The following is a 23,427-nucleotide window of genomic DNA, read 5'->3' as shown; positions in this document are numbered from 1 at the left end:
AGGGGAATTTGCACAAAACGCTTATAAATATATGAAAGGAAAAAAAGTCAGAAATGAAAATGAAAATAACAAAAGAATACAAATAACAGAATGCTAAAGGAAAACTAAATGTGGGGTCTACAAGTAGGTCAGTAAGTGAATGGATGAGGGTGAGTCAGTGTTAGTGGAAAAAGGTCAATGGATGAATACATTTTAAAGATGACCTAGAAACCGAGTCATGATTGAATCTAGCCACAAAGAGTTAACCAATTAAACTGCTATAACGTTTTTTTTATTTTTATTTTTTCACATATTTTGCTAAAAACTAAAACATTGTGATCCTTAAAAAAGCAAATATCCCATAATGTAAATCTGTCACAGTAGTTATTACTGTGCATGATGACATCACATGATAAATAACAATCTAAAATCACAGACTGTCTCTTGAATGTCTTAAAATATAAATCAAATTGTTCTCCTAGACATGTTTCTTCTTCATTGTGGCACAGCATGTCAGCAGGAGGGGGAAGACGTATTATTACTTATCTCCGAGTTTGCCTCTGTGGGTTTTCCTGTGAGCTAATTGGAGTCTTCCCATGTGTCCCAGCTGAAAAAAATGTATGTTTGCAGATAAAAATAAGTGCAGCATTTCCTGCTGTTCCAGAGATGGTATTTGTCTCACAGGCTCCACCTTTGTGCCGCTTGTTATTTCAACTGGTAGCAAGCTGCTGCTTTGGAAAAAGTGAATTAAATAGTAGATACAAAACAAGGGAACATTTTAAATGAAATAAGCAGTTTAACAGTTTAATTGTAACATCTTTTTTTATTACAGAACTACATTTTAAAGAGCCATCTAAGAGCTATGTCTTCTTTTTGTGAGCTTTACACTACAAAAAACGATAAATTAAGTGTATTTACCCTCAATTTGAGAAGGTAAATAAGATGATTTGCCAAATGGACTGAGTATTTTTACTCTCAAAGATAATTAGATATTATCTACTTGAAATAAGACAATGCGATTGTTTTTTCTTATTTTAAATGTAAATTGTCTTGTTCCATTGTCAAAGTGTCTCACTTACCTCTTCAATTCAAAACTTACTTATTTAGATTTACATTTTTTGCAGTGTAGCTAGCAAATGATCTAGACCTTATTGGCTTATTTTTAATATCCTTAGAACAATACAAACCCATTTTAACTATAACCAGGTTTCTCATTGGCTTTTTATAGTTCACATTATTTAATTAACTTTTGATAACCACCATTAGCTTTATCTCTTCTTCCATCTATTCTGTAAATTCTAGTGTAAAGGTTGAAATATGATTTCTACATTAGGTCAAAGACCGACAAAACATAGTAAGGAGGTAATCCCCTGTATATGTACACAAAGATAAAACACCCCCCCCAAAAATTGCAGTTGTATGTCTGTGAGCTTAGACCACTTTTGTTATTTCAATTTAAAGCATAATGAATTCTGTTTAAAAAAATCATCATGCTTTACATGGCTAAACAAATTAATTGAATCTCTAAATAGAAAAGACTTAACAAAATAAGGTAGGCATTAAATATAACAGAACACTATGATATCATACATAGCCACCTGAAGTCACTTCTATAGTTCTGAGCCTCAGATAAGTGGGTCGGCTCACAAACAGACATTTAGGGAGTAAATTGATCCAAATAGCCATTTTTTCTCTTCTCTCTCTCAGGACACGTAAGAGCAGAGGGAAAAGACACGACCACTGATTTGTTAGATCAAATGCACATATTGTCAAATTTTCCAGCATTCCACATTTTTTTATGATAAGGTCCACAATTTCTGCAAATTATTACGGTACAAATTGACTTGGATCTTGGACATCAAGAAGGACTTAAGTATTGGCCTATGTTTCACACCTTGTACCTATGGAGGATTTCCAAACTGATGGTATCTCTTGCTCTGCATCTTAGGAACACCCTTCTGTTAACAGTACAAAGGTCAGGACATAAAAATGGCTCCCTCATGGCTTTGATTAGTCCCCAGGCCAGAGCACAGAGCAAGCTAAATCAACAATTGAAGGTTCACTCAAAAAGACCAAGAAAATAAGTTTAAGCGTAGATTCAATCTGGAAGACTCTTATCAGCTTGACCTGAACTACCTGAAATGTCCCTTGTTCAGCTCCTGTCAATCTCTTGTCACAAGTCCTCCTCCAATTACAATCATCTTGCAAGATCCCCTTCATTTAGCTCCTGGCCCAGCTTGTCTCTCCCTACGCCGGGGGGAAGACTACTCTAATCCTTCTCTAGATGTCTCATCCAAGCGTATGTTGATTCACAGCAGTTTTCTGGCAGGGCCCGACCTCCAAATAACTTTTTTCGTTTGTATGTCTTTATCTACTTCTGTCTACTTGAACCTCAGTCAGCCTCGGCAGATGGCCGCTCACACTGAGCCTGGTTCTGCTGGAGTTTTCTTCCTGATTAAAGGGAGTTTTCCTCTCCACTGTCGCTACATGCATCCTCAATACAAGGGATTGCAGAGAAACAGCAGTCCTGACAATCAGCTGGTTTTCCTCAGTCAGAAATATTTTGAAGACAGTGATTTTAACTGTATAAATAAATGTACTATTTTCTAATTGCAAATTTTCTTTCCAAGTTGAAATACTTTGAATGCCATTTCAAGATTCTAGACTTAGATCAGCTTAAGATAGGACTAAAAATAACAAAAAAAAAAAAAAAACAACATTAACAAAAAGTCAGGTTTTCTCTGAAATAACAGAAGTGCAATCACTTTTCATAAAGTGAATTTTAATTTTATTTTACCACCTGACATTTATAAATCAGCTTTTAAAACTGATTTTATAAATGCTATAAATGCTATGCTATAAAACTTAAGTAAATGCTGTTCAGAGTAAAACAAAATGGCATTCAGCTATTCTAGTTATGATACATATTTTGGTGTTTAACATAACATACATGGATTAGTGAAGTAACATATTCTGAATTGTGTTTAGGGATACTAATAGAAGAAGATCAAACATTTACTGGAAGAAGCATTTTATTGAGGCAGTGACGTGGTTCCATGCTGGCTCTTTGGCTGTGGAAAACCAAACATGTTCTTTGCTTTTATAGATCCAATTAAGAACTGGCTCCAAACTGCTTGAACTACTTTGGTGGAAAAATGTAGATGTGAATAGCTGTAAATAATCAAATAGCTCCTGTTCTGTCTGGATAGCAGTTAGCTGACTGTTCGTGACAGGATGCTGAGTAGAAGCTTGTTTCCTGAAGCAGATGGCTGTTCAAAATTAACTTTAAAAAAAAAAAAAAAAACTTTGGATAAACAGAAAACGTGTTAATCAACACTGTGTATTTTATTTACAGAGTTCCTGAAATAAGACATCTGAAGTTGAGGAACAATTAATTTTAAATGACTTGTCTCCTTGCTATGTTTCTAAATCAAAGTTGCATGGTGCGTTGCAGCAACTTCCCACCTGTGTTACCTTTTAATTGCACTCTCTGGTCCCATACTGTACCCAGCTACAACTAATGTGCCACTAAAGCAGATGCTTTCCCGTTTCTGACATCAGATGGTGAAATAAAGTTAATAGAGCCAGAATCAAACATTTTATCAACTTCTTTATGGCAGCACTTCTGCTTCCTCTTCTCTCTCTTGCCATTTCCTGCATGCTGTGATCTGCATGCACCCCATGGATGGAGCATTTTCCAGCAGGGAACATGCAGGAAGAACGAAGCATAGCAGCTGTAGAAATAGGGTAGCAATGTGCCCACTCTCTGCTTCCCAGTCTCTTTAATCATATTCTTTGCTGTAACTCTTGTACGGTAATGTTTGAATCTTTCTTTCTTCAAGTAGGTACAGTTTGCTGTCTCTGCAGTCAATCGTTGTTGGGTTTTTATTATTTAAGAAAGGCTCATAGATAATCCATTCAAATATTCTTTTCTCCTATAGTGACAGCACAAGTTCACCACAGCTATATTTGACTCTTGGGAGTTCACATATAGAAGAGGTTTATTATTAGCTGGTTTGCAGGCATAGCCGAGGGCTGTCAGTGCAGATCCTACCATACCGTTTAGAGTCTGTCAGAATATATCCATCATACTCCTAATCTTTAACATTTCTTTAAATTTTCTTTTAAACATTCAGTCCCCCATCCAAGCATGTCCACTGTCACCGTTTCAGATACACATGTGCATCAAATTAGCTTAGAAAACCTACGTGCACCCTTTCAGATTTCACTTGTTTCTGAAACTTTAATATTTAAGGTCATTAAAAATATGTGTAAGCATCACACAGCTTAGGTTAAAGTCTAGTCTGTCACGAAAGGCCCCTCCAAAATCTTTATTTTTGCTACTATTCAGAGGTGGACTTCAAAGATCCGAAAGCGATCCATCCAAAGGCAAGGCAAGGCAAATTTATTTGTATAGCACAATTCAGTACAAAGACAATGCAAAGTGCTTTACATGATTAAAATACAGGAAGATAAAACATTGAATCAAAGCAAGTAGGAAAAAATAAAAAACAAATAAAATAAAATAAAAAATGCAGAAACAAAAAAAGAATATTAAAAACAGTTGGATTAAAGAAAACATGTTTTTGTTGAATTGTTTAACTAGAACAGTCGAAGGCAATCCTAAACAAATGTGTTTTTAGTCTTGATTTAAAGGAACTCAGGCTTTCCGCACTTTTACAGTTTTCTGGAAGTTTGTTCCAGATAAGTGGAGCATAGGAACTAAATGCTGCTTCTCCATGTTTAGTTCTGGTTCTAGGTATGCAGAGCAGGCTGGAGCCAGAAGACCTGAGTGGTCTGGAGGGTTGATACACTGATAGCAAGTCTGTGATGTATTTAGGTGCTAAGCCATTCAGAGATTTATAGACTAACAGAAGTATTTTAAAGTCTATTCTCTGAGAGACAGGGAGCCAGTGTAAGGACTTTAGAACTGGGGTGATGTGCTCAGCTGCAGCTGGATCAGCTGCAGCTGTCTGATCCACTTTTTAGGCAGACCTGTGAAAACACCGTTGCAGTAATCAATTCGACTAAAAATAAACGCATGGATTAGTTTTTCCAGATCATGCTGAGACATTAGTCCTTTAATCCTGGAAATGTTCTTCAGGTGATAGAAAGCCGACCTTGTAATTGTCTTTAAATGCTTTTGGAGGTTCAAGTCTGAATCCAGCACTACACCTAGACTTCGGGCCTGATCAGTGGTTACTAGCTGAAGCGACTGAAGCTGTGTGCTAACTTTAGATTTCTCCTCTATTGGTCCAAAGATTATTACTTCAGTTTTGTTTTTATTCAGTTGAAGAAAATTATGGCACATCCAGGCATTGATTTCTTCTAAGCATTTCCTCAGTGCTTGAATTGGTTCATAGTCACCTGGTGACATGGTGATGTAAAGCTGTGTGTCGTCTGCATAGTTATGGTAGCTGATGTTGTTGTTTTTTATTAACTGAGCAAGAGGGAGCATGTAGATATTGAATAGGAGGGGACCCAGAATGGACCCTTGGGGAACCCCACATGTGATTTTTGTCATCTCTGATGTAAAGTTGCCTACTGACACAAAAAAGTCCCTGTCCTTTAAGTAGGATTTAAACCAGTTGAGAGCTGTACCAGAGAGGCCGACCCAGTTTTCCAGGCGCTCTAACAGGATGGAGTGATCGACAGTATCGAATGCTGCACTGAGGTCCAATAGTACCAGCACTGTGGTTCTTCCGCAGTCTGTATTTATACGGATGTCATTAAACACCTTGATAAGGGCGGTCTCTGTACTGTGGTGAGCACGGAAACCTGACTGGAACACGTCAAAGCGGCTGGTCATATCTAAGAAAGTGTTTAACTGTTGAAACACTGCTTTTTCAATAATCTTACTGATAAAGGGGAGGTTTGATATGGGCCTGTAGTTCTGGAGTAGTAGTTTGTCTAAACTGTTCTTTTTCAGCAGTGGTTTGATATTTGCTGTTTTTAGGGACTGCGGGAAAACACCTGACAGAAGGGACGTGTTTATTATCTGTGTCAAATCAGATGCTATGACAGGCAAAACTTTCTTAAAGAAAGCTGTGGGTAGAACATCAAGGCAGCAGGAGGAGGAACTTAGCTGCTGAATGATTTCCTCTAAGCTTTTATAGTTTATTTGGCTGAATTGGGACATTTGGCCAAGATCAATTCCAGTTGGAGACAACTTTGGTACTGAACTTGATATGGATGTATAAACTGATCCTCTGATCTTTAGGATTTTCTCAGTAAAGAAATTAGCAAATTCATTGCAGGCCCGGGTGGAGTGGAGTTCAGGAGCCACGGACACAGGAGGATTTGTTAGCTTGTCGACTGTGGCAAATAAGGCACGATTATTATTAATGTTCTTGTTAATGATTTCAGAGAAGAAAGATTCTCTTGCATTTTTCAGTTGTAAGCTATATCTGTAAAGTCTCTCTTTATAGATGTCATAGTGAACCTGGAGTTTCGTCTTTCTCCACCTGCGTTCAGCTTTACGACACTCCCTTTTTTCACTTCTAACTGCTGGAGCACTTCTCCAAGGAGATTTTTTCTTACCGGAAAAGACTTTCACTTTAATTGGAGCAATGCAGCTAATGATGTCTGAGACTTTAGACTGAAAGTTATCTACTAGCTCTTCTACTGAGTTGCACCCCAAGGTTGAAGTAGCAGAGTAAGCTTGAATAAAAGTTTCTGTGGCATTTTCCTTAAAGGTGCGTTTTCTTATGATGTCTCTTTGGCTAAATGAGTCACTGGAAATGATGCCCTCAAAGGTAACAGAAAAGTGATCGGATAGGGCAACATCAGTAACGCTGACTTTAGAAATCTTCAGACCTTTAGTGATGATCAAGTCTAAAATATGTCCCTGTTTATGTGTTGGTTTTTTAACATGTTGAGTTAAACCAAAGTTTCTAAGTGTGTCACACAGTTCTTTTGCACTTCTGTCTTCAGGGTTGTCAACGTGAAAATTAAAGTCTCCCACAATAATTAAACAGTCATAATCAACGCATATCACAGACAGGAGGTCACTAAAATCATTAAAAAAGTTTGACGTGGACTTAGGAGGCCTGTAAACATTTAGAAACATAGTTCGTACCGGGCTCTTTACCTGCAGAGCCAAATGTTCAAAAGAGTCAAATTTTCCCAAAAACACCTTTTTACACTTCAGTGAGTCATTAAACAATGTTGCCACTCCTCCACCTTTCCTTTGCTGTCTGCTCTCGCAAAGAAAATTGTAGTTTGAAGGAGACGACTCCAACAGAATATGTGCTTCATTAAGTCCATGTAACCACGTTTCTGTTAAAAACATAACATCAACATTATTGTCAATAATAAAGTCATTAATTAAAAGGGATTTTCCTGACAGAGATCTAATGTTTAATAAAGCCAGTTTATATGAATTAGTGGTTGATGTTGTCTCTGTAGCAGGCTGCATCTGACAGTTTATGACTCTTAAGTGTCTGTTCCTGTTTGTTCCCATTTTGTTTTTCTTATTTCTGCCACGTATCATCACAGATATTCCATAAGCTCCAGTGTAAGGCCCAAGCTGATGCTGGAAACTGTTGTGTCTGATAAGCTTGTTGCCGGGGCCCGGTGTGTATCACGGAGAAGTTATCTGAAGGTCCTGACGTTCCGTGATCTGTAGAGGAGGATCTGGGGCTCTGCTGCTTTTAGAAGATGCTGGTTTTTTCACATAGCTGCGGCTTTCGGAATGGCTATGTGGAGAGGATGTCAACTGTAGGCCAATCTTGAAAACTTTGTTCATGTTATGAGAAAATTCCAGAAAAGGAACATCTGGGCTTTGTGGGGGAGAGGGGGAATTGGGTGCAGTCTGGACTGGTGTCTGTGGGGATGGAGGTTTTTGGTAATTTAAAGGGGAGTCCTCTTTTTGTCCTGCTGAGATCTGGGATGAATCCTCCTGTAGTTCTGATGTAGGCTCTTTCTGTGTCATCTTTTTGGCCATCTTTATCTTGGCTTGTTCGGGCTTTACTGGGCTTATCGTTTGTTTAGGCACTGGTTGTACTTTGTTTTGGAACAAAGCTAATGGTGCATGGTTCACAGAATAGAAAATGTTTGATATCAGCCGTTTCGCTCCTGACCTATTTAAAGAGAAACCATCTCTGTTGAACAAATGTCTCCTCTCCCAAAAGATGTTAAAATTGTCTATGAACATTACAGTTGTTTGTTTGCATGTTGCATCCAGCCATTTGTTTAACATCAGAACTCTGGAAAACATTTCATCTCCACAATTAATGGGCACGTGAGGGCCGCTGAGAAACACCTTGACATTAAGACCATCAACTAAATTCAGCAGACGAATGTAATCCTCTTTCAGTATTTCTGATTTTCTCAGGGCTGCGTCGCCCAAGGCTTCAGCTTGTATGATGAGTTTTTCCAAGGTCGGGCGTTTTTTCATGATCTCTGGAAGGATGTCTGTTACATTAGACACCAGGCCATAGTTCAAAGGGTTATAAATCAACACCTCTGTGTTTTTCTTGTTACAGAAATGTTTAATCCCACGTATAGATCCATTGCATAATATCAGGGTCCTTGGCCCTGTGGCTTGTTTTTTCTCTGGTAGCTTAGAGTGAAGATTGTTGACATACCTTTGATTGTCTTTGTGATCCTTCTGGGTCTCATCTTGAAGTGGAGCAAATCTGTTTTGTAACGGAATTCCAATATTTCCAGCAGGTTTACTCCTATCATTTGTTGTGAGAACATCACGTTTTTGTTTCACTTTTCTTGGGATATCTCTCTGTGGTCTCGGCCAGTTTTCTGTGTCTAGGTGGGTTCGTTGATCCTTTGGTCTAGCACCCAGAGTGGTCCAGGGATTCTCCTTTTCCTCTGGGAACTGTTTGTTTGCTGAGTTGCTGGGCTGGTGGTCCCCGTTCGGAATCACAGGCAGCGTTGTTTCATTACCATACGCGGCGTTTACATCATAGTTTACTTCAAGTTGGTGGATTTTCAGCTCCATGACAGCTATTTTCTGTAGAAGCTTGTCAAAGTCGTCTGTGCTGAAGGTAGGCATCCTTTGAATCGGGTGGTTCTTCTCCATATCCACTTCGGGGAAGAAAAAAAATAAATAAATAAATAAAAATAAAAATATTTAAAAAGAAATAAAAGAAAATAAATCAAATAACTAAATCCAACTTTCTGTAGTTTTGGTTAAGAGATAAAAAGAAGATAAAAGGACCAGAAAGTGTAAGCAAGCAGGGAGCAGAGAAAAGAGCGTGTGCACACACTGAAGGACAAAAGCAGAAAAAAAATATGCCTCAGTCCTTAGAAGTCTTATGACATAATGCTGCCATTTCGTTTCATCCATCCATAGAAACCATTCTCAGTCTAAGCATCCTCTAGAGGTGTGTTTTTTATTCTTTAACACGGCCTATGTGATGTTTCGAGTTGGTTTTTGCCCTCCATCATTGTCTGCTATAAACATTTTTCTGTCAACCCGAGGGTGGAGGTTGGTTGAGGATCCAAATGCAGAGATGAGGGAGGCAGAGATGAGTTCTTGTAGGTTTAATGGAGTAAAAGGGCAACAGAAACAAAATCCAAGAATCAAACCCGAAAATCCAGGAAACGTCAGGAGAAAACACACATGGGCTGCTAAGTAATAAAAAGGAACAAGCACTGAAGAACTGCAAAGGGAGAGTATGGGTATATTCGAATTATTTGGTTGCGTCTTCCAAGGACGCGGTATACCTGGACTGGATCCTTCCAAGTCCATGAAAATAAGGAGACCGGAAGAGTTTTAGCTGTGAATTCAAACAGGTCTAGCGTTTACCGCTGTAAGCCCTGTCGCTTAGCAACTGTGACAGTGACGCACAAAGCAGGAAAAGAATGAATACTGAACTTTTCAGGGCAATGTTAAAACATTTTACATTATAGTATTTTATTGTTTATCTTTTAACTCTTCACTATTATGTTATTCTTATACATTTTTCTAAGGTCCACATTTGTGTGACCATTTTTACCTATAATCTTTTTGCTGTTGTAAACACCAGTATTTCCCCATTCTATTCTATTCCATTCTATTGTATTCTTTAAAAGGGGTAGGAAGATATAAGTAAATCTAAACAATGTATGTATAAAAAATATAGCTGTACACTCTCTTATTTTCAACAACAAAAAACATGCAAATTGTGTGAAATAGTAATAAAAAAATCTGATTTATAGTCCCCACACTGCAAATATATTAGAATATGTCCTTAAATTACAGCCAAACCCATTTACACAGATAAAAACCTTTAGATAAATCAAACATTACCTGCCACATGTCTAATCCAATAACCACTTAAAACAACTATTTTCATTAATTTCAGATGGAAATATTCAGATACTTGAATTATATTAAACTGAACTTCCAATATTCACCACTGTTCGGCACCAAGTACCTTTTTCCTCTGATCACGGAGCAGCCGGGTTGCTTGGCCTTGCAATGAATCCTTGGATAACAAAGCATAGATAGCATTCACCAGGCCCACCCTTCAAATCAGGCAAAAAGAAGAATGCATTTTATGGCCGCATTACAAGGAGTCTTGGAATCCGACCAGACCTCGGCGCCGCGCTATGACATAATCAGCCTGTGAATCTGGCCTTTGGAAGACGCAGCCCATGAATCCGAATGCAGCCTATATATGGGAGACAGAACAAAGACTGGGGTAATCAACTGATATGGAACAGGTGTGGATGGAAGTGACTAGATGGGAGCCAGGTGAAAGCAGGCAGGCACAAGGGGGCAACAGAGAGAACTTGAGACTACTTAAATATAACAAAAAAAGGAAAATAAACCAAAGATGAACGAAACAGAATTACTTAGATGACCGAAAACTAAAAACTCAAAGTCCAAAAGGGGAGAGTCATAGCATTTTCTGACTAACTGCAAACAGAAGTTGTGAGGAAAATCCATTTAAAACTAAAGAAATCTTCAAAAAGATAAATACTACAATCACTAATGCCAAATTAGAAAATAACTCACAGTTTAAGCTTTTTTGTTGTAAGCTCAAAAACATTTTTTTCTGTTATCTAGCATTTACCAATTTCTAAAAAAATAAATAAAAAAATCTGATAAACAAAGATCTGTATAGTAAAATATATTTTTTAAAGCATTTTGCACATCTGCATTTATTTCAAAGCAGTTACAACATAAACCTTAAAATTCTACACTGGTTAAAGCACATGGTGCTTTAAGCTTCAGTGAATCAAAGAAAACAATCCATTTAGGACCCTTCTGAATAAATGGTTCACAAGATAAATGGCTGTTTTAGATTCTGTAACACTGCACAGAAGTTCGCTAGCTCAAAGGAAGGAATATTCAAATAATTTTCTATCTTAGGTAGGCAATGTCATTGTACCAATGTAATTTAAAGCAATCTGTCCATTCACATACATCAACCCACAATCTTGTTTTGACATCCATAATGCAATTTTGTCTTTGCAGGAGCACTCAATTTTAGCATCTGATGTCATTTTATCTGTCTGCCGCCTCATTTTATTTGATTTTCAACACTATATCTTAAAAAACAGATTTCCTTTTACTTTCCTGTTGCTGACAGAGTTTGATTTCTTTCTCGGGGCAAATTATTACTTTTTCTGTGGCTGGTGTGCATTGCTAAGGAATGCAGTTACTCTCAAAATAAAGATGTAAATTGTCCCCCCCCCTTTTTTTAAAACCAGATATAATACATTTAAGTATAGAAAATGCTAAACGGTTGGAGATGGAGTTTAACAGATTAAGCTTCAAGAATTTTTTTTTGTCTATTCCCAGAGTAATCATCTTTGCTTTATGTCTGAGCATTGCAGAGTTTTTTCTGTCACATTTGATCAATTAGTTTTCTTCTTTAAGGGCTGCATTGCTATGCATTATGCTGGGAAAAAAATTATCCCACAGGATAGGGCGGAGGGTACAATAAGTCATAATTAAGAAACTAGTGTTTTGGCTAAATGAATTTATTGTCATGGCAACGGGGCCTGCAATCTGATAGGGCCAATTTGTCTATGGAAAACACTATTCTCACGAGTTTGTATGTGTGTGCCACGCACCAAAAAACATCTGTGTGTGAACATTTGCACTTTATGTAATCCTGCTGTCTTTTTCCGTGCATCACCCATAGTTTGGAGAATGTGTGTTTTGGAAGACTGAGCCAACCCCCCCTCCAAACAAACTGCTGGAAAACATGAAGACCTGCATAAAAATGTGCCTTTCTTGTGTGGGTTGATCTATTGCAGATTCTGGAGTGAAATGCAGTCAAAAAGGAGCCGCAGTATATCAGTAACAGCTCAGGGTCCCAGCTGTAGCACTACATGCTGTTTTAAAGTGGCTCTCTGTACCAGCTGGGGAGTGGAGTTAAATCCACTGTGCAGGGCTGAATTATACATTATATTGTGAATTTTACACCCTGTCTATTCAAATGCAGTGTTTGTTGTGTCTCTCGCAGCATTTCTGAAACTCCTGTGCTGTGGCAGAGTAATAAAAAACATAAGTCATTATATGCAATTTTTTTCCTCTGTTTCTTTGGTGAGTTTTACTCTAACTTTATGCTTTTTGTCGTATTTGATAGCCTTTTATTTTCCTTTTATTTCGGGGAATATTGTGCAATTTGCCAAAAGCTGTTCTTTTTGGATGTCTAAGTAACTTTATTCTTTTTTTTTTTTTATCTTTTTTTTGTACAATCAAAATGAAACACACCAAATCCCCCTTCTGTATTCTAAAACTCTTGTCCTTGTTGTAAACAGCAAAGGAATAACCAGAATACGTTTTAGATACTTTAGATACTTTTAGAACCTTTTCCCCTATCTCCACGCATTTTTAATTCTTAAGACGCATTTTAACCAGTTTGGTTGCATTTCTTTTCCATAATGTCTATTTTTATTAGAACTACACCTAAAATACAAGAATTCACTTATTTAAGGTCTTTGTAATTATCAATGACTGTTCCTATTTAGGTGCAAATGACAGGAAAAACTTTCTCAATAAACGTTTTGGACTCCATTCCTTATTATACTTGGATCTACAGTATAAGACTTAAGTAAAACTTAAAGCTGCTCTCCTACTGTTTCCCATCTTGGTGTATTTGTGTGTATCTTGAAAGTTTATTTTACATTTGTCTAGACACCAGTTAAACAAGTACATTTGCAAGTATATCAAACATTTATATTTTTTATAAAGCAGCTTTGTCATATCCATGTTGTATTTTGATCGAATGATAGGTGTAAATGTACGGAGCATTTATTAAAAAAAAAAGAAAAGGTTATTATTTTGAGTTGTGCTGTTTAATTTTTTTATAATTAATGACAAAAGCCTTAAACTCAGCCTCCAAGGGCTCCAATACTTGACATCCTCAATAACTTGAACCACTGCTGGGAAAGAGAACCTTTATCATCACAGACTGAGCAACTGGATACCTTTGCATTAATTTAAGTAACATTGTTTCCTCAATTTGGCATTATTTGCACCTATGTTTGTTTGCATCTTTAGATGCAGATGGACAGGCTGCATCATTTTTTAACATGTAAAATGTATCACCTTAGCTGGTAGATTGAATATGCTATTTTAGCCGATGCACAACAAAATAAACAAATAATATATTTTATTTATATTAAATATATTTTAAAACATATTTTAGATAATTTAACATTAACCATATCATTTAAATATAAGGCTGATATTTTTGTCAAATCAATGTTAATTTATAATAAGAAAAAGTAGAAATATTGGTCGAAAAAATGCATGTCTCTAGGATCTAAACATGCTGGAGTCGTTTTAAGGGTTGGTTGAGCCTATTTTTTTTAAAAAACATTTGTTTTTGATTAAACTAAGAAACAAAGTTGGTTTAAAATAATCACATTTTCAACATCCTCTGGGCTAATATCTGTTAACTTTGATAAAATTGTTAAATCATACTTTAACAATGGAGAACTCAATCCTTTTGGTATATATGTGAGGTTATAAAAACAACAACAACCCCCCTAAAAAAACAAAAAAACAAACAAGGAACCTCCTAGCAAAGCTAAAGCATAATGTACTGAAAAAAATCATCTGCTGCACTGATAGCAATGCTGCTGTTAAATAAACTATCCTCTTTGTGTTTAGAAATATTGGAGATTCCTTTTTTGGTGTTATTTAAGTTATCAGGAGACACTATAACCTGGCCAGGCAGGGGTTGGAGGAACTCAGTTTCTGCAGCTTTTTCAATAAAAGTTATTAAGTCATCATCTCTATGAAATCCATAAATTCATGTTTGTTTGTTTTTCAATAAAAAACACAATGAAAGGTGCTAAAAAAAAATCTTAATCTCCTAACTCTATCAACAACAGTTAAATTCTTCTCAAATTCCTTTGACGTCGCTTTTAGTTTAAACTGGGTGACTACTAAGTTCGAAACAAGTAGGCCTATATCCCTCTGTGGCCAAAATCTTTGGAAAGGCAAACATTTGATGTTAGATATTCTGTCAGAAAATAGAGGGGCAGCTGGTGTATTGGTTTACAAAGCTACCAAACAGACTCAAGTTTTTATATGAAAGTCGGTCAATATTTTTTTCTGGATGGATGGATGGATGGATGGATGGATGGATGGATGGATGGATGGATGGATGGATGGATGGATGGATGGATGGATGGATAGGCAGATGGTTGTTGTACAAAAATATAAATCTGTGCATCTGATTAAAACAAATTTTGTGACATGAGATCAGAGAAGAAGGACTTGAAAAGAAAATCTGAAAACCCCAAAGCTAATTGTTGGAGCTGTATATTCCTCAGATAAAAAAGAAAAGCCTTGATTGTGTAGTCAGAAAAATATGTTTATTGAACCATGAAAAGATTAAATAAAAGACAAAGTGACAGTTTGACAAGAGTGTTTAGAAGAAACTGGGAGCTAATTGAGTGTTCACAGTTTGTAAATCAGAGCAGACCCCAGGCACTAGGCTCATCAGTTTAATGAAATTATATATCATAAATTTGTTCAAAGTAAAAGTAAAAAAGAAAAAAAACTATTTAAGGTTAGTAAACTGAAACTGATAACTAATAAGTAGTAAAAGTCAAATGTTTGGAAAGCTATTATTAATAATGCTCCATTGCTTTTAAAATTCAAGCAAATGCATTTTTTCTGGTCAATAAGGGTCATCTAGACTGGGAAAAACCTCCCTGTTATGTTTTAATGAATGGCTACGATTTGTAACTACTGATTATTTCACAGTATCTCCTCAGTTAAAACAAATCTTCAGTACAATGGAGCTCCAAGCAAATATAATGCAGAATGTTAAATAAGAAGGAGAATAATTCATGGTTTGCAATTTTTTTTAAGGGTGAATCGGAAAAGTGGGGTGTGTATTTAATCATCTGAACTGAGTTAAATTCAGAGCAACTTAAAATCTGATTATTAGATTCTATGCATGTTTAACCCATTTAGGCCTAAAACGCCTGGAAAAAACACCTTAAAAACCTATGGCCGATTTTAAAAAATACCCCTAAAACCTGAAGTTTTTCTGTAAATTCAGCAACTGTGTCAACGCCTAAATTATTGATATCTCAGCTTCTGTAGCAGATAGAACTCAAAATATATTTTATCTTTGAAATTCTTCCAAAAAAAAAAAATGTGAAAAGCAGTAATCAAAAAAAAAATTCAACCTTTTATTTTTTCCATATGTGATCATGTCTTCATTGAGAATGTGCAATATAAAACGTTTTCAAAATAAAGAACAAACATTACATAAATAACTATCTGATGATTACTTATTAACAGTATTATTATGCATAATAATGCATATGTCTGTGTTATAAATTGCATACAACTTACCTCCAGATGGCCACAAATCTGTCCCGGGACATATTTTGGGGGAACTGCGTCCTGAAGAGAGGTTTACATACACAGCCCAATAAATGTCTTCATCTCCGTCACAGTCACGGGTGACCACTTTGCCATCTTTGCTCTTGTTGGAGTTTGGTTTGTTTGGTCACTGTACCTATTCGTCTCGGTAACAAGATGCATCCAAAGTTCTTCATTAAAAATATGCTCAAATGCCTGCAGCGGTGTGGCGTCTGCAGGCAAATCAACTTTCACTCCAGGTGTGCGGTTGAAAACACTCCGTGCATTGCGGTGGTAGTTCGATTGGTTCAGCGCGTTCAAAGTCATCATTTTCATCTATACCGTCATCAAAGCCGACACACTCCTCAAAATCACTGCCTTCCGACAACTCTTCTCTGTCAAACTCCTCCATGTTTGCTTGAAAAAAACTTCTTTCTTCTTGCTTGACTTATATGCTCTCCCGGTGTAGGTACCAGATTGACTCGGGCTGCCAGATTGACTCGGGGGCCTGCGCCTTTTGATGACGTCACAATACATAATTGTTTTAACGTTTGCACAATTGCGCAAAACATTTTGATTGGTCTGGACAGCTTACTAAAGTAATTATAGCGGGGTGTAGGTTTTATTCGAAAGCGGGATTGCTGTTTGTAAACGGACAATTTTACGAAGACATTCTCCATGGTCCCTGCGCCTTCTGATGACGTCACCGAATTCGCCATGGGCCTTGCGCCTCCCGATGACGTGACATTATGGCAATGCCACTCAAACAAACTACATTGAGCCCGCGGTCTGCATTTGTAACGAGAATAAATTCAGGAGAATGAAGCTAAAGGGATACAAAAAATAAACTTGTAATATTACAAAACCAAAAATACTACGAATACAAAGTATATTCAGAGATTAAAGTCCCTCTGATACTGTTTAAGTGACTGAGAAACTGCAGATTTGCCACATTTAAGATGGCGGACGCTCTGACGCATCTCAAAAGGCGCAGGCCCCCGAGTCAATCTGGCAGCCCGAGTCAATCTGGTACCTACACCGGCGTCAATGGTAGAATGACGCAACAGCACCCCCGGCTTGAATGGTAGAAATGCGGTAATGCTTTCCCGGCCTAAATGGGTTAATTTAGGCTCAATGTGAATACAGCTGTTTCACAAAGGACTCCAAGGTTTCTTTAAGAGAATTAATTAATTAACTGAACAATCAAAGCCGAAAGCAGAAAGGTAACAGATAAAGTGGTTTTTAAGTTGTAAACTATTTGCCATGCATTCTTTGGTATTTTATTTAATGATTACTGAAAATAATAATTTCTTTAGGAGTCTGCAGTTTGCAGGAAGCCATCATATGTACAACAAACATGGAAGAAGGTGCTCTGGTTATGTCAGAGGAACGCTGAATGTTTTTGCTGGCATTTAAAAAAAAAATAGGACTGTGTATCATCCTGATCATATCATTACCATTGTGAAGCATGGTTATGGCTGCATCATGCTCTGTGGATGCTTTTCAACCAGCATTGACATATAGAAACTGGTTTTTGGATAGATGGAGTGAAAGGTGGACAAAAAACCTGTTATAGACTCAAAAATAATTCTTGAGAATTTGGTGAAAACTGAAAGAGCTTGCATAATTTTCTTCTTCCTGTACTTACTTATGAACTGCTTTGGCTAGTCCCTGCTTATAATTACCAACGAAGTACCTTAATATTTGTGGTAGTAAAGTGACAAAATTAGTGAAAATATTTTAGATATATTTCACTTTATATAAATATATATTTTAATCCCTTGAGCTGCAATGTGCAACAATGGGAGTATGGTTCATTCTTAACATAAAAAGCCACAAGGTAACATAGCCAATAATAATAATAAAAAAGAATGTTTCATTATTTAATTCAGTGGCATTTCTCCAAGTTCTGGTATGTTTACAGAGATCAAAAAGCATCTGTTAAAAAAATGCAAACAGACCCTTTTTCTAAAAGTTTACTAAATTCAAAGTTCCTTGGTTTACATGATCAACTCTGACAAATAATCTTTAGAATGGCAAAAGATCAGTGATGCTGCATCATTAGCATCACTGATCTATTGATCAAAGGTTATAAATCAGTCTCTAACGTACATTTTTGAATAGCTACAAGCCAGTTGTTGATTTTTCTCTCTGTGGCTGAATAAACAAGAGAAAAGGACTTCAAGTGCTTTAAGAAAATCCATAGAAGCCAACATTGTTTTTTTACACTGAAATATGTTCTAAAATGATTTCTCAGGCTGAAGTATTTCATAACAGCATCAGTCTAAAACAATGTTTCTGAAAACTATTAGCACATTATTAATAAGCTTCATAAAGCTCCATTACTGCGACGGCTACAGATTTATCCAAAGCAACAAAGATGAAGTATCCCTCTTAAAGCTGGGACACCAAGAACAGAAAGCATTTAAGACTCTGCATGTTGATTGGCATCTTAACAAAGCCTTTAAAAGGTAGAAAGCTCCTGTGCATTTTGCATTCCGTTTTAGCCGTGTAGAAGCTAAGTTTTTGCAGAAAGGCTTCATTTGGAAGAATAAACAGCGTTCTGTGTGCATGTCAGCCTGCAACAGATTGACTAATGCTGAACTTTGGCCTCCTGTGCATCACCGCCTCATTATGCATGATGGCAGATTGCCAAGTGGACCGTTGAGTTGAGTTGAGTTAAGTTGAGTCAATCCAGGCAGGTAAACAGGGCCACGGTGTGAGTCACTTTGCTCATTACTCTGGGCAACTACACAAATTTTTAATAACGATAATTCCGCTGATTGTAGCCTTGCATCTGCCATTCCAAACAGTTATTATTTGTACATTAGTTTTCATACTGAATCAACCAAGAAAGTGAAAACAAAGTAGAACAAAGCTCCCTTTAAATCTTCCATACTTTGCATAAATGTGATTTATATTTGTTGGCAGCTATGCTCAGACTAATTGGATGGAGCAGATAAATGCAAAATTAAAGCAGACCCAAGCATCACACAGGAAACTGCCAGAATCAAAATATGCCCCAATAAGCATAAATCATTACACTACATGGAAAATAAAGGAGGCATTTTATGTCTTTGTGTTACCAGAACAATGTCTAAACAATTAAGCTAAAAGACACAGATTTATATGGAGGAAAAAACTAGTCTTTATTGTGAGCATGAATTAAAAAAAGTTGATAAATGTTTCACACTATCATCTTATTTCAGTGTTTTATTTTCAACAATAATTATGTATCCTCTTGTCATTATTCCTTTGAAATCAACTTATCATTTAGTTTTTATCTTATTAAAAATCATCCATGTGTTGCATAAATTGGATTTGTATTTAGTGGAATTATGCTTCAGCTTCACTGGATGTGGAAATCTACATCTAGTATTACAGGATATCCAATTATACACAGTAAAAGGCCATTTTAGTTAAAAAATATATACCAACAAAAATTAAACAAACAAAACAAATCATATTTCTGATTTCCCCAGTGTTGAACACAGACAAATTAAAGATTTTTAGGGTGCAGCCTCCAGAGACTTAAAGCTGCCAAAATAATGATCAAAGGTTGTCATTCTTCGTTTTATTTTTATCACTTTCTTAAACAGATTTTATCATTTGAACCTTTGCTCATCCGTCATTGATTTCTTTTATAGTATCCATGTATTTGTGATCTTATTTAAAATAGTTGTACAAGATTAAAAGGCTGAAAAAATCTGCAAGTATACACGAAAATAGAAAAAAATCTTTAATAGAAATACTTTTTTTAGCTGGACAATTTTATGCATGTGCAAAATTTCCTTATTTAATCATTATAATTTCTAAATAAATGTTTTAATTTGCAGAAAATCCCTAGTAGTTTAATTGTTGGATTGAAAAGAATAGTCTGGAAGAGATTCTGCTTTTTTGTAATCACCCCCCCTTCTTGAATTGTTTTTATCTTTAAATTACATCTAACTGTTCCTTTAGAGTGACACTGTTCATTAAGAGTTTCTTTTGGAAGGAAGCAAATAAAGATTTTTTGAAGCGGAGGTTTCGGCCTGACAGGAAACCCTCTGGGGGAAGTGATGGCCTGACAAGAACTGTACTTTTATCAAGATGTGCAAAGATAACAACGACAGAGCTAAATCAAACCACTTTTCACAGCTTTTAAACTATTTTGAGTTATTTATAAACCTGTTTAAGATGGCAGCCTGTTGATTAGGCTCATCTGAGGGGTATTTAAGCCCAGCAGGATCACCTGTGGTCTTTGAAGGCAGTGGTTACTGAGGAAACATTTTAGTCTATGAAGCGTTTAATGAGCCATTATGTCTGAAAAAAACACAGCTGTAGTTTGTGCGTGTGGTCTACCTTAGCTTTGCCACACTAGGTCGAAGTTTATGTGGATATCGACTGGAGGTGTGCAGCTAATTCATCAAAAACGTATTTAAAGGAGTTTTTGAAAGCCTTAGACGAAGATGAATCAAATAATTTCTATTACCCACTCTGGGCTGGTGCAGCAGTGCAATGAATTGCTGAGGCCTTTTTCTTGCCATAAGGTAGCAGTATGCATGCATGCTTTTAAATAAGTTTCTAAAAGTTTCTAACTTTCTCATTTAGGAATAAGACGCACAGTTTAAAGCTTATGATTGGATTGATTTAGATGTCTTGGCAATTTAGAGGCAAAGATTTCATTATTACCATACTTGGAACAAACTGGAATCTATTTCCAGTCCTGTTTGTCAACCTATTCAAACCCCTTTCATTGTTGCTATAACAGGCTGGTTTAGGTGAATAATTGTTTTCTTTACCGGTGGAGATCAAAATAAGTTCCCCTCTCTTGAATGAGACATCTTCCCCAAATAGCTTCTTTGTCACATTATAGTAATAGGTTAGATTTCTCTAATAAATTATTTTGTTACTGCATTAAGAGATGCATTTATTAGGAGTCTTTTAAACTAGTATTCTAACAATTGTCAAGGAAGGTGTACGTGGGATAAATAAAATCAAAACCATAACCAAATAAAAAAAAAGGTCCAACTAAGTCTCACAAAGATTTAAAAAAAGAAAATTCTTTATTTAGTGCAGTATTTTAAAAAGCTACCAAGCTCTATGATTCATTGTACTCCTAACCGAAATATAATTTCTCCAACAAGAGAAGAGAGGAAAAAAATCAACAAGAAGGATCCAGCAACAAAAATATGCAAGTTCTAATTAAAGTCATATTTTGCAATATAATCACACTAGCACCATATACATCAACTGGCATAAGAAATGGAAAAACAGAAGGTTAAGAAAACATTCAAGCACATCTAATACAGTATATATTTTTTATTTTTTCAGGTTATTGAACAAACAGCAAAAACATCCACAATATACTGCCTACACTAATGTGCAATTTGAGATCTTGAAAGCAGTTACTCATTTTACAACCTTTGAAAAATGACTGTATTCAAACTTCCAGCTAATATTCATAAAAACTGTGTTGGTAGCTCTTATGTACTGTAATCATCAAAAGCACAACAGTAGAGGCAACATTTATTCGCCTCAGTGCACCGCGGTGAAGAAAATTATTTAAAAAATAAATCTAGGAATGCTGACACTGCTGTTGGCATTTGTTTTATCTGTCCCCTGGGCTTTATAGTTGTCACTTTTAGTATAAGCATGCACATTCTGTTATAAGTGTAAATAAAAACAACAGTCCTCTGGAAGAGAAGATAAACCACCTGTATGTGCACAGTCTCTCTGAGCATGACAACAATTCACGGTTTTGTTGGTGTCTGTGCAAAAATAGGACAGCTAATTAAAAATTAAAGGTATGGCAGGCAATGCAGTATTATTATGCAGCAAATTATTAATGATATTAGTAAGTTTGTCAGCCTGTTAAATACTTTAGAGATTTTTTGTGTGCCTTCACACATTGCAGTAATTAATGTTTTAAGCTGCTTAAAGGGAAAAAAAAATAATTTTATTTTTTTTCAAATTGTTGCTTGAGACAGATGATGAATCAATTTCTGAGACTTATAATAAATATGAAAACATCCAAAACACAATTGCAATGGCACAAAACGAAGTCTAATTTGTAATTTGGTTTGTAAACTGGGAATATTTTGCTGGCAGCTACCATTATCAACGGAAACAACATTGTAATTTTTTATGCTTGGTAGCACAACTGGCAGGCATCTACATCTGCTGTTTATAAGTGATTGTAGGCGTTTCATTAAGTCACTGTTGTAAAGCACATATGTGAGGAATGCCTGCGGGGGCCTGAGATAGAGGAGGCTGCTTTGGAGGTGGTGCTCTGTGATTGACACAGAGGAAAAGATAATGACAGTTTTTGTTCTGTGTAATACTCCTCTGCTCCTTTGTTTTTACAAAATATAAAATGGTGCTTAATTTACCAGAACCACAATTAAAGAGTATATGTAATAAACACCAGCAAAGGAAAGTAAAACAATGCATCTGTGTTCTATGCAGTAGTTTTTGTAACTTATATCACTATAACGACAACTTTTGCTCTCTCACTACACTCTTTTTTTTGTTTTGCTTCTAATTATGCTCCACTTATTGCAGCATTCTTTTGTCCAGAATTTATAACCTTTTCCCCTTTCTATGAACATTCCCACAGCATGATGCTGCCCCCACCAAGTAAAATAATGTGTCAAAGGTACAGTGAAGGATTTTAGCTAATCTTTTAAAAGACCCACCCTCTCCACTTAAAAAAAATGCACATGCACAACCTTGTACCCGCTCCCCAAAGGGAAACCCTATTAAAGGCGTGCGAGAGCATGCACAAACCCATTTCTCATTGATGAGGTGCAGGGACGCAACAATAAGATTCAAAAGGATGGATCTCATCTCATCCAAAAAGTTTCCCCGCAAATAATAATACTGGTACATTAAAAAACTGACCTGCTTGTATGTGTGTGTGTGCAGCAGTGGACATTTGGACATGTTTGTAGGGTAAATAAGGATCTGTGGCCACCATATAACTACTAATGATGCAAATTACAAAATAAATGAATGTATGGACCACGAAAAGTTACAATATAGAGGTAGATAACTTTAGTAGCTGTGCTGTAAAATGGATTTGTCAAAGAGCAAGCCAAACTTTACCTGTCAAGTAAAAACTTCCTAACTAAGGCATCAATGGGAAAGCTCTCTTCTGAGGCCTTTCTTTTCTTCTCACACACTTTATAGACTTTTTTCTCTTATGACCCTCTTCCATCTTCAAAGAAGCGCGGTGAGAATGGTGAGCTTCAATGACTGTCTCAAACCGTAGCTCACCACAAATATACACCTGAAAATTCTGTCTCCTGAACCCCAGTCGGCCTCAGCAGATGGCCGCTCACACTGAGCCTGGTTCTGCTGGAGGTTTCTTCCTGTTAAAAGCGAGTTTTTCCTCTCCACTGTCGCTACAAGATGGCTTAGCGTGAATGATTGTATTCGAGTCAACAAGTCGATGCAATCAACAGGTTTTCCTTAGATAGAAAACTTTGAATCAATCTGACTGTATGATCTGGTGAACTGTAAAGTGCCTTGAGATGACATGTTGTGAATTGGCGCTATATAAATAAACTGAATTGAATTGAAGAACCACACATGTATGTTCTGTTTCCAAGAAAAAGATTGTTGGTTTGATAGGTGACTTTTCTAAATTCAGGATAGGCCTTTATAAAATGATGGTGTTT

The 23,427-nt window shown here is 36.4% G+C and overlaps 1 protein-coding gene across 2 annotated transcripts in view; it reads left to right on the top strand.

Moving 5' to 3' along the window:
• Positions 1–23,427, top strand: part of kcna4 (potassium voltage-gated channel, shaker-related subfamily, member 4) — a 73,112-nt gene that overhangs the window by 34,432 nt on the left and 15,253 nt on the right. Inside the window, exon 2 of one of the 2 annotated variants that reach the window (XM_038270647.1) lies at positions 12,075–12,157. The exons of the other annotated variant lie outside the window; for it this stretch is intronic. The gene's annotated coding sequence lies outside the window, so the exon portion shown is untranslated. The remainder of the gene's footprint in view (positions 1–12,074; positions 12,158–23,427) is intronic. 2 annotated transcript variants of the gene reach the window in all.

Source organism: Cyprinodon tularosa, unplaced genomic scaffold (assembly GCF_016077235.1).
Source record: "Cyprinodon tularosa strain WSP-4 unplaced genomic scaffold, ASM1607723v1 ctg77, whole genome shotgun sequence".
Lineage (NCBI taxonomy): Eukaryota > Metazoa > Chordata > Actinopteri > Cyprinodontiformes > Cyprinodontidae > Cyprinodon > Cyprinodon tularosa.
Note: the sequence above shows the minus strand (reverse complement) of the source record. Positions and strands in the feature narration are given on the sequence as shown.